At 37.2% G+C, this 8,476-nt stretch overlaps 1 non-coding gene across 1 annotated transcript; it reads right to left on the reverse strand.

Moving 5' to 3' along the window:
- Nucleotides 1–7,770: 7,770 nt before the first annotated feature.
- Nucleotides 7,771–7,877, reverse strand: LOC132523974 (U6 spliceosomal RNA). The gene has a single exon (XR_009541739.1). It is a non-coding gene; the product is annotated as a U6 spliceosomal RNA (small nuclear RNA).
- Nucleotides 7,878–8,476: the final 599 nt, after the last annotated feature.

Consider the following 8,476-nt stretch of genomic DNA (forward strand, 5'->3'; position numbering starts at 1 on the left):
ATCCAAGAAGATATAATAATTGTACATATATATGTGCCCAACATAGGAGCACCTCAATATATAAGGCAAATGCTAACAGCCATAAATGGAGAAATCAACAGTAACACAATAATAGTGGTCTGTCCATTGATGTAAGTAACACTTACATCAATGGACAGATCATCCGGAAAGAAAATCAATAAGGAAACAGAGGCCTTAAATGACATGTTTGACCAGTTGGACTTAACTGATATCTATAGAGCATTCCATCCAAAAGCAGCAGAATACACATTCTACTCAGGTGCACATGTAATATTCTCCAGTAAAGATCAAAGCAAGCCTCAGTAAATTTAAGAAAACTGAAATCATATCAAGCATCTTTTCTGACCACAACAGTATGAGATTAAAAATCAACTACAAGAGGGCTTCCCTGGTGGCGCAATGGTTAAGAGTCCGCCGGCTGATACAGGGGACACGGGTTCGTGCCCCAGTCCGGGAAGATCCCACATGCTGCGGAGCGGCTGGGCCCATAAGCCATGGCCGCTGAGCCTGCGCGTCTAGAGCCTGTGCTCCGCAACAGGAGAGGCCACAACAGTGAGAGTCCCGCATACCGCAAAAAAAAAAAAAAAAAAAAATCAACTACAAGAAATAAAACTGTAAAAAACACAAACACGTGGAGGCTAAACAATACGTTACTAAACAACCAATGGATCACTAAAGAAATCAAAGAGGAAATTGAAAAATACCTAGAGACAAATGAAAACGAAAGAATGCTGATCTATGGGATGCAGCAAAAGCAGTTCTAAGAGGGAAGTTTATAGCAGTACAATCTTACCTCGGGAAACAAGAAAAATCTCAAATAAACAATCCAACCTTACAATTAAAGCAACTAGAGAAAGAAGAAAAAACAAAACTCAAAGTTAGTAGAAGAAATCAGAAAGATCAGAAATAAATGAAATAGAGACAAAGAAAACAACAGAAAAGATCAATGAAACTAAAAGCTGGTTCTTTGAAAAGATGAACAAAATTGATAAACCTTCAGCAAGACATCAAGAAAAAAAGGGAGAGGGTTCAAATCAATAAAATTAGAAATGAAAAAGGAAAAATTACAACTGACACTGCAGAAATACAAAGGATCATAAGAGACTACTACAAGCAACTGTACGCCAATAAAATGGATAACCTGGAAGAAATGGAAAAATTCTTAAAAGGTACAATCTTCCAAGACTGAACCAGGAAAAAATAGAAAATATGAACAAACCAATCACAAGTACTGAAATTGAAACTGTGATTAAAAACTTCCAACAAACAAAAGTCCAGGACCAGATGGCTTCACAGAAGAATTCTATCAAACATTTAGAGAAGAGTTAACATCTATCCGTCTGAAACTATTCCAGAAAAATTGCAGAGGGAGGAATGCTTCCGAACTCATTCAATGAGGAAATAAATAAAATAGAGATTAAAAACAATAGGAAAAAAACCCCAATAAAACCAAGAGCTGGTTTTTTGAAAGGGTAAACAAAATTGACAAACCTCTGGACAGATTCACCAAGAAGAAAAGAGAGAAGACCCAAATAAACAAAAGAAATGAAAGAGGTGAAATCACAACTGACACCATGGAAATACAAAAAATCATGAGAGAATACTATGAACAATTATATGCCAACAAATTCAACAACCAGAAGAAATGGACAACTTTCTAAAAACATACAGCCCACCAAAACTGAATCAAGAAGAAACAGATAACTCGAACAGACCCATCTCTAAAAGTGAAATAGAATCTGTAATTTTAAAAACTCCCCACAAACAAAGTCCAGGGCCAGATGGCTTTACAGGCAAATTCTACCAAACATAAAAGGAAGAACTTAACACCAATCCTCCTCAAACTCTTCCAAAAGATTGAAGAAGAAAGAACACTCTCAAAGACATTCTATGAAGCCACCATCACCCTGCTACCAAAACCAGACAAAGACACTACCAAAAAAGAAAATGACAGGCCAGTATCTTTGACGAATACAGATGTAAAAATTCTCAACAAAATATCAGCAAATTGAATCCAACAACACATAAAATTGATCATACATCACAACCAGACTGGATTCATCCCAGGGTCACAAGGATGGTTCAACATATGCAAATCAATGTGATACACCACATCAACAAAAGAAAAGGCAAAAACAACATGATCATCTGAGCAGATGCAGGAAAAGCATTTGACAAAATTCAACATCCATTAATGATAAAAACTCTTACCAAAGTGTGTACAGAGGGAACATATCTCAACATAATAAAAGCTATTTATGACAAACCAATAGCCAACGTAATAATCAACAGTGAAAAGCTGAACACCTTCCCACTAAAACCTGGAACAAGACAAGGATGCCCACTCTTACCACTTCTCTTCAACATATGGAAGTTAAACACTTGGAAGTCCTAGCTACAGCAATCAGACAAGAAAAATAAATAAAAGGTATTCTAATTGGTAGGGAAGAGGTAAAACTGTCATTATATGCAGATGACATATATAGAAAACCCTGAAGACTCCACACAAAAACTACTACAACTGATAAATTCAGCAAGGTAACAGGATACAAGGTTAACATGCAGAAATCGGTTGCAGGGCTTCCCTAGTGGCACAGTGGTTAAGAATCCGCCTGCCAATGCAGGGGACACGGGTTCGAGCCCTGGTCTGGGAAGATCCCACATGCCGCAGAGCAACTAAGCCCATGTGCCACAACTACTTAGCCTGCACTCTAGAGCCCACACGCCACAACTACTGAGCCCACGCGCCACAACTATTGAAGCCCGCGCGCCTAGAGCCCGTGCTCCGCAACAAGAGAGGCCACTGCAATGAGAAGCCCGCACATTGCAATGAGGAGCAGACCCTGCTCGCTGCAACTAGAGAAAGCCCGCAGGCAGCAACGAAGACCCAACGTGGCCAAAAATAAATAAATAAATAAATAAATCTATTTAAAAAAAGAAGAAAGAAATCGGTTGCATTTCTTTACACTAACAATGAACTATCAGAAAGGGAATGCAAACAAACAATTCCCTTTTAAATCCCAGAAAAAAAAAAAAAAGAATACTTAGGAATAAACCTCACCAAGGACGTGAAAGACTTATATGCTGAGAATTACAAGACATTGATAAAGGAAATTGAAGATGATTCAAAGAGATATCCCATGCTCTTGGATTGGAAGAATTAATATTATTAAAATGGTCATACTACCCAAAGCAATCTATAGATTTAAAGCAATCCCTATCAAATTATCCATGACATTTTTCACAAAACTAGAACAAATAATCCTAAAATTTACATGGAACCATAAAAGACCCAGAATTGCCAAAGTTATCCTGTGGAAGAAAAAAGAAAATGCAAGAAGCATAACCCTCCCAGACTTCAGACAATACTACAAAGCTACAGTAATCAAAACAGTGTGGTATTGGCACAAAAACAGACATATGGATCAACAGAACAGAATAGAGAGCCCAGAAATAAACCCACACACCTATGGGCAATTAATCTCAACAAAGGAGGCAAGAATATCCAATGGGGAAAAGACAGTCTCTTCAGCAAGTTGTATTGGAAAAGTTGGACAGCTCCATGTAAATCAATAAGTTAGAGCACACCCTTACACCATACACAAAAATAAACTCAAAATGGCTTAAAGACTTAAATATAAAACATGACACCATAAAACTCCCAGAAGAGAACACAGGCAAAACATTCTCTGACATAAATCTGACCAATGTTTTCTTAGTTCAGTCTCCCAAGGCAATAGAAATAAAAGCAAAAGCAAACAAATGGGACCTAATCAAACTTACAAGTTTCTGTACAGCAAAGAAAACCATAAACAAAATGAAAATACAACCAATAGACTGAGAGAAAATATTTGCAAATGATGCAGCCAACAAGGGCTTAATTTCCAAAATATGCAAACAGCTCATACAACTCAGTAACAAAAAAGCAAACAACCCAATCCAAAAATGGGCATAAGATCTAAATAGACATTTCTCCAAATAAGACATACAGATGGCCAAAAAATCACATGAAAAGATGCTCATCATCACAAATTATTAGAGAAATGCAAATCAAAACTACACTGAGGTACCACCTCACACCAGTCAGAATGCCCATCATTAAAAAGTCTATAAATAATAAATGCTGGAGAGGGTGTGGAGAAAAAGGGACCCTCCTACACTGTTGGTGGGAATGTAAATTGGTGCAGCCATTATGAAAAACAGTATGGAGATTCCTCAAAACTAAAAATAGAGCTGCCATATGAGTCAGCAATCCCACTCCTGGGCATACACCTGGACAAAACTATAATTTGATTATAGCTACATGCGAAAGAATTAAATTGGACTACTCTCCCACATCATGAACAAAAATAAGTTCAAAATGGATTAAAGACTTAAATGTAAGACCTGAAACCTTAAAACTTCTAAAAGAAAACATAGGCAGTACGCTCTTTGACATCAGTCTTGGTAATATTTTTTTTGGATGTCTCCTTAGGCAAGGGAAACAAAAGCAAAGAAATAAACAAATGGGACTACATCAAACCAAAAGCCTTTGCACAGTGAAGGAAACTATCAACAAAACGAAAAGGCTGCCTACTGAATGAGAGAAAATACTTGCAAACAATTTATATGATAAGGGGTTAATATCCAAAATACACAAAGAACTCATATGACTCAACATCAAAAATACAAACAACCCAATTAAAAAATGGGCAGAGGATGTAAACAGACATTTTTCCAAAGACAAACAGATGGCCAACAAGTATATGAAAAGATACTCAATATCACTAATCATCAGGGAAATGCAAATCAAAACCACAATGAGATATCACCTCACAGCCATCAGAATGGCTATTCTCAAAAAGATAACAAATAACAAGTGTTGGTGAGGATGTGGAGAAAAGAGAACCTTCATGCACTGTTGGTGGGAATGTAAATTGGTACAGCCACTATGGAAAACAGTATGGAGATTCCTCAGAAAATCAAAAATTGAACTACCATACAATCCAGCAAACACTAATTTGAAAAGATACGTGCACCCCATGTTCATAGCAGCATTATTTACAATAGCCAAGATATGAAAGCAGCCTAAGTGACCATCAATAGGTGAATGGAAAAAGAAGATGTGGCATATATACACAATGGAATATTACTCGGCCATAAAAAAGAATGAAATCTTGCCATATGTGACAACATGGATGGACCTAGAGGGCATTATGCTAAGCGAAGAAAAATTAGACAGAGAAAGGCAAATACTGTGTAATTTCACTTATATGTGGAATCTAAAAAAACAAAATAGGGACTTCCCTGGCAGTCCAGTGGTTAAGACTCCATGCTTCCATTGCAGGAGGCATGGGTTCGATCCCTGTCAGGGAACTAAGATCCCACATGGCACGCAGTGCAGCCAAAAAAATAAAAAATAAACAAATGAGCAAACATAACAAAACAGAAACGGGGTCAGAGATACAGAGAACAAACAGGTGGTTGCCAGAGAGGAGGGGGTTGGGGGGAGGAGAGAAACAAGTGAGGGAGATTAAGAGGTACAAACTTCCAGCTGCAAATAAATGAGTCACCAGTATGAAATGTACAGTGTGACAGATATAGTCAATAATTACTTAATATCTTTGTATGGTAACAAAGTGTAAATAGATTTATTGCAGTGATCATTTTGCAATGTATAAAAATATCTAATCACTATGCTGTGCACCAGGAACTAACAGTGTTGTAGGTCAATTATACTTCAAAAATAAACCATCACACAAACAAACTCATAAAAAAAAGAGATTAGATTTGTGGTTGCCAGAGGTGGGGTGTAGGGGGGGATTAGATAAAGGCAAAAGGTACAAACTTCCAGTTATAAGATAAATAAGTACTGGGGATAAAATGTACATGATAAAAGATAATTAACACTGCTGTATGTTATATATGAAAATTGAGAGAGTAAATCCTGAGTCCTCATCACAAGGAAAAAATATTTTTCTATTAAATTTTCTATTTAATTTTGTATCTACATGAGATAATGGATGTTCATTAAACTTACTGTGATAATCATTTCATGATATATCTAATTCAAATCATTATGCTGTACACCTTAAACTTATACAGTGCTGTATGTCGATTATATCTCAATAAAGCTGGGAGAACAAAATAATAAAATAAAATAATGTATTTGAAAATAAAATGTGTCAAATAAGCATTAATTCTTTGGGCTTACTATCAATTGAAAATGATATTACTCAAAAATAAATGTTAGAAATTATATGATGTTTTCCTGACCAGAAAACCTAAAATTTTTTAAACATACTTTAAATAAGACTGTACTCCTTCCTTAATAAGAGAAAACTGAAATTGTTCCATAGTAAGAGAAGTAAAAAACTCAACAATGAAGGTAACTCCAAATAACTTAAGGCATAATGTTCATTACTGCATGTAACAGACCTTTATATTGAACACAAGAAATACATGATTTTGTTGATAGAAAATCCGTTTCTCTTGCCTTCACTAAAAAAATGGGTTAAAGGATAATGTAAAATATATTGGTTTTAAAGATGTCAAATTACTAACCTGCCTGTTTGGGATATATTGTCGGGGGAAGGGGGTATTACTTGGTACCTCTTTTAAGCCCTTTAGCAAAAGAGCCTGGGGGATGCCCAATATACGCAAGGACAGTACACCACAAAGGCCACAAGGTGTCGCTTTCTGACAACCTCTAGCTTTGCAGCTGACACTATCCTCCAAGGGGAAGGAGGGGAAGGTTGAGGGATGTTGACTATACTTTGATGTAATAACCAGAAGTATGTCCATTAAAATATACAACAATTAACGCATCTAGATTAACAAAAGTTTCCCTGTAATGTCCCTAAACCTAAAACTTAGATCTTTTCTCCCCTCTTCATCTTCTTTTCCCCGGAGCAATTCTGAGGGGTTTTTTTGTTTTTTTGCAGATTGTGGGATCCTAGTTTCCCGACCAGGGATGAAATTCGTGCCCCCTTCAGTGGAAGCGCGGAGTCCCAACCACTGGACCACCATGGAATTCCCACTCTGAGCATGTTAATATTACTGCAGATTAGGGACCCCCCAAATTTTTCATCATTACATTTTAGTCTTCACATTCAGTGGGATGCCCTGGGGAGGAATCATGGTCCCTATTTTACAGATGAGAAAAACAAAGCCCAGAAAGGTTGTAATGGGCCAATGAAAATTCCATTGGCCAGGTTTCCTGATACCCACCAGCCCAGCTGGGACCTGTACACCCTGCCTCTCCCTCATCCCTCAGCCTGGAGGTGGCTGGAAGTAGGGTTTGACTATTTTGCTTTTTGGAAATTAACATTAAATAATTTGTATTAAACTGATATGAATTTGTAGCTATTTATGTTTATAAAATAAAGCTTCAGAGAGTTTTCATGGGTGCTCTAAGCCATTATGGGCTGTGCCTGGGATGGGTTTCCAAGGAAGCTCACTCTGTTAGGGGAGTGTATTAGTTTGCTAGGGTTGCCCTAACAAAACACAGCGCCTTAACAGCAGAAATCAATTTTCTCACAATTCTGGAGGTTAGAAATCCAAGATCAAGGTGTCAACAGGGCTGGTTTCTTTTGAGGCCACTCTCCTTGGTTTGTAGATGGCTGTCTTCCCTGTGTCTTCAGATGGTCTTCCCTGTGTGTGTGTGTGTCCTAATCTCCTCTTCTTATAAAGACACAAGTCAAATTGGAGTAGGGCCCACTTTATGACCTCATTTCACCTTTTTCTTTTAACATCTTTATTGGATTATAAAAAAATATGGAACGCTTCACGAATTTGCATGTCATCCTTGCGCAGGGGCCGTGCTAATCTTCTCTGTATCATTCCAATTTTAGTATATGTGCTGCTGAAGCGAGCACTCATTTCACCTTAATTACCTCTTTAAAGGCCCTATCTCCAAATACAGTCACGTTCTGAGATACTGGGGGTTGGGACTTCAACATATGAATTTAGGGGAGATACAATTCAACCTGTAACAGGGTGAAAATGTTGAAAAACCTGCAATACCCCTTCCAACTCCTTACCCACAAGAATGACTGTGTTCTAGTCTGTGTCCCAAGGTCACACAGTTAATCATTGGTGCTAGAATTCTAATAATGGAGTCCATATGACACCAGTGACTAAGCACTCAGGCTGAATTTTGATATGTACAGCTTTTATTGTCTTCCAGCCTCCTGCACCAAATAGTTTATAATGGCAGCTTTTATTTCCCCTTTTACCCAATAGTTATTTAGAAAATTTATTGTTTTTATTTCTAAGGGTTAGATTGGTTGTTAACTTTTTTATTATTTTCAAATATTAATGACAAGGTACTTCCTGGCACAAAATCTTTTTGGAAACCAAAAATGTCTTTTTGACATGGAACATAATGTAAAAAGACTAAGTAATCCCTATTTAATTGACCCTACCTTATCATAGCATTCTGATCTCTGTATCTTTGTTTTCTGTGGCTGTTTTC

This window comes from Lagenorhynchus albirostris, chromosome 7 (assembly GCF_949774975.1).
Source record: "Lagenorhynchus albirostris chromosome 7, mLagAlb1.1, whole genome shotgun sequence".
Taxonomy (NCBI): domain Eukaryota; kingdom Metazoa; phylum Chordata; class Mammalia; order Artiodactyla; family Delphinidae; genus Lagenorhynchus; species Lagenorhynchus albirostris.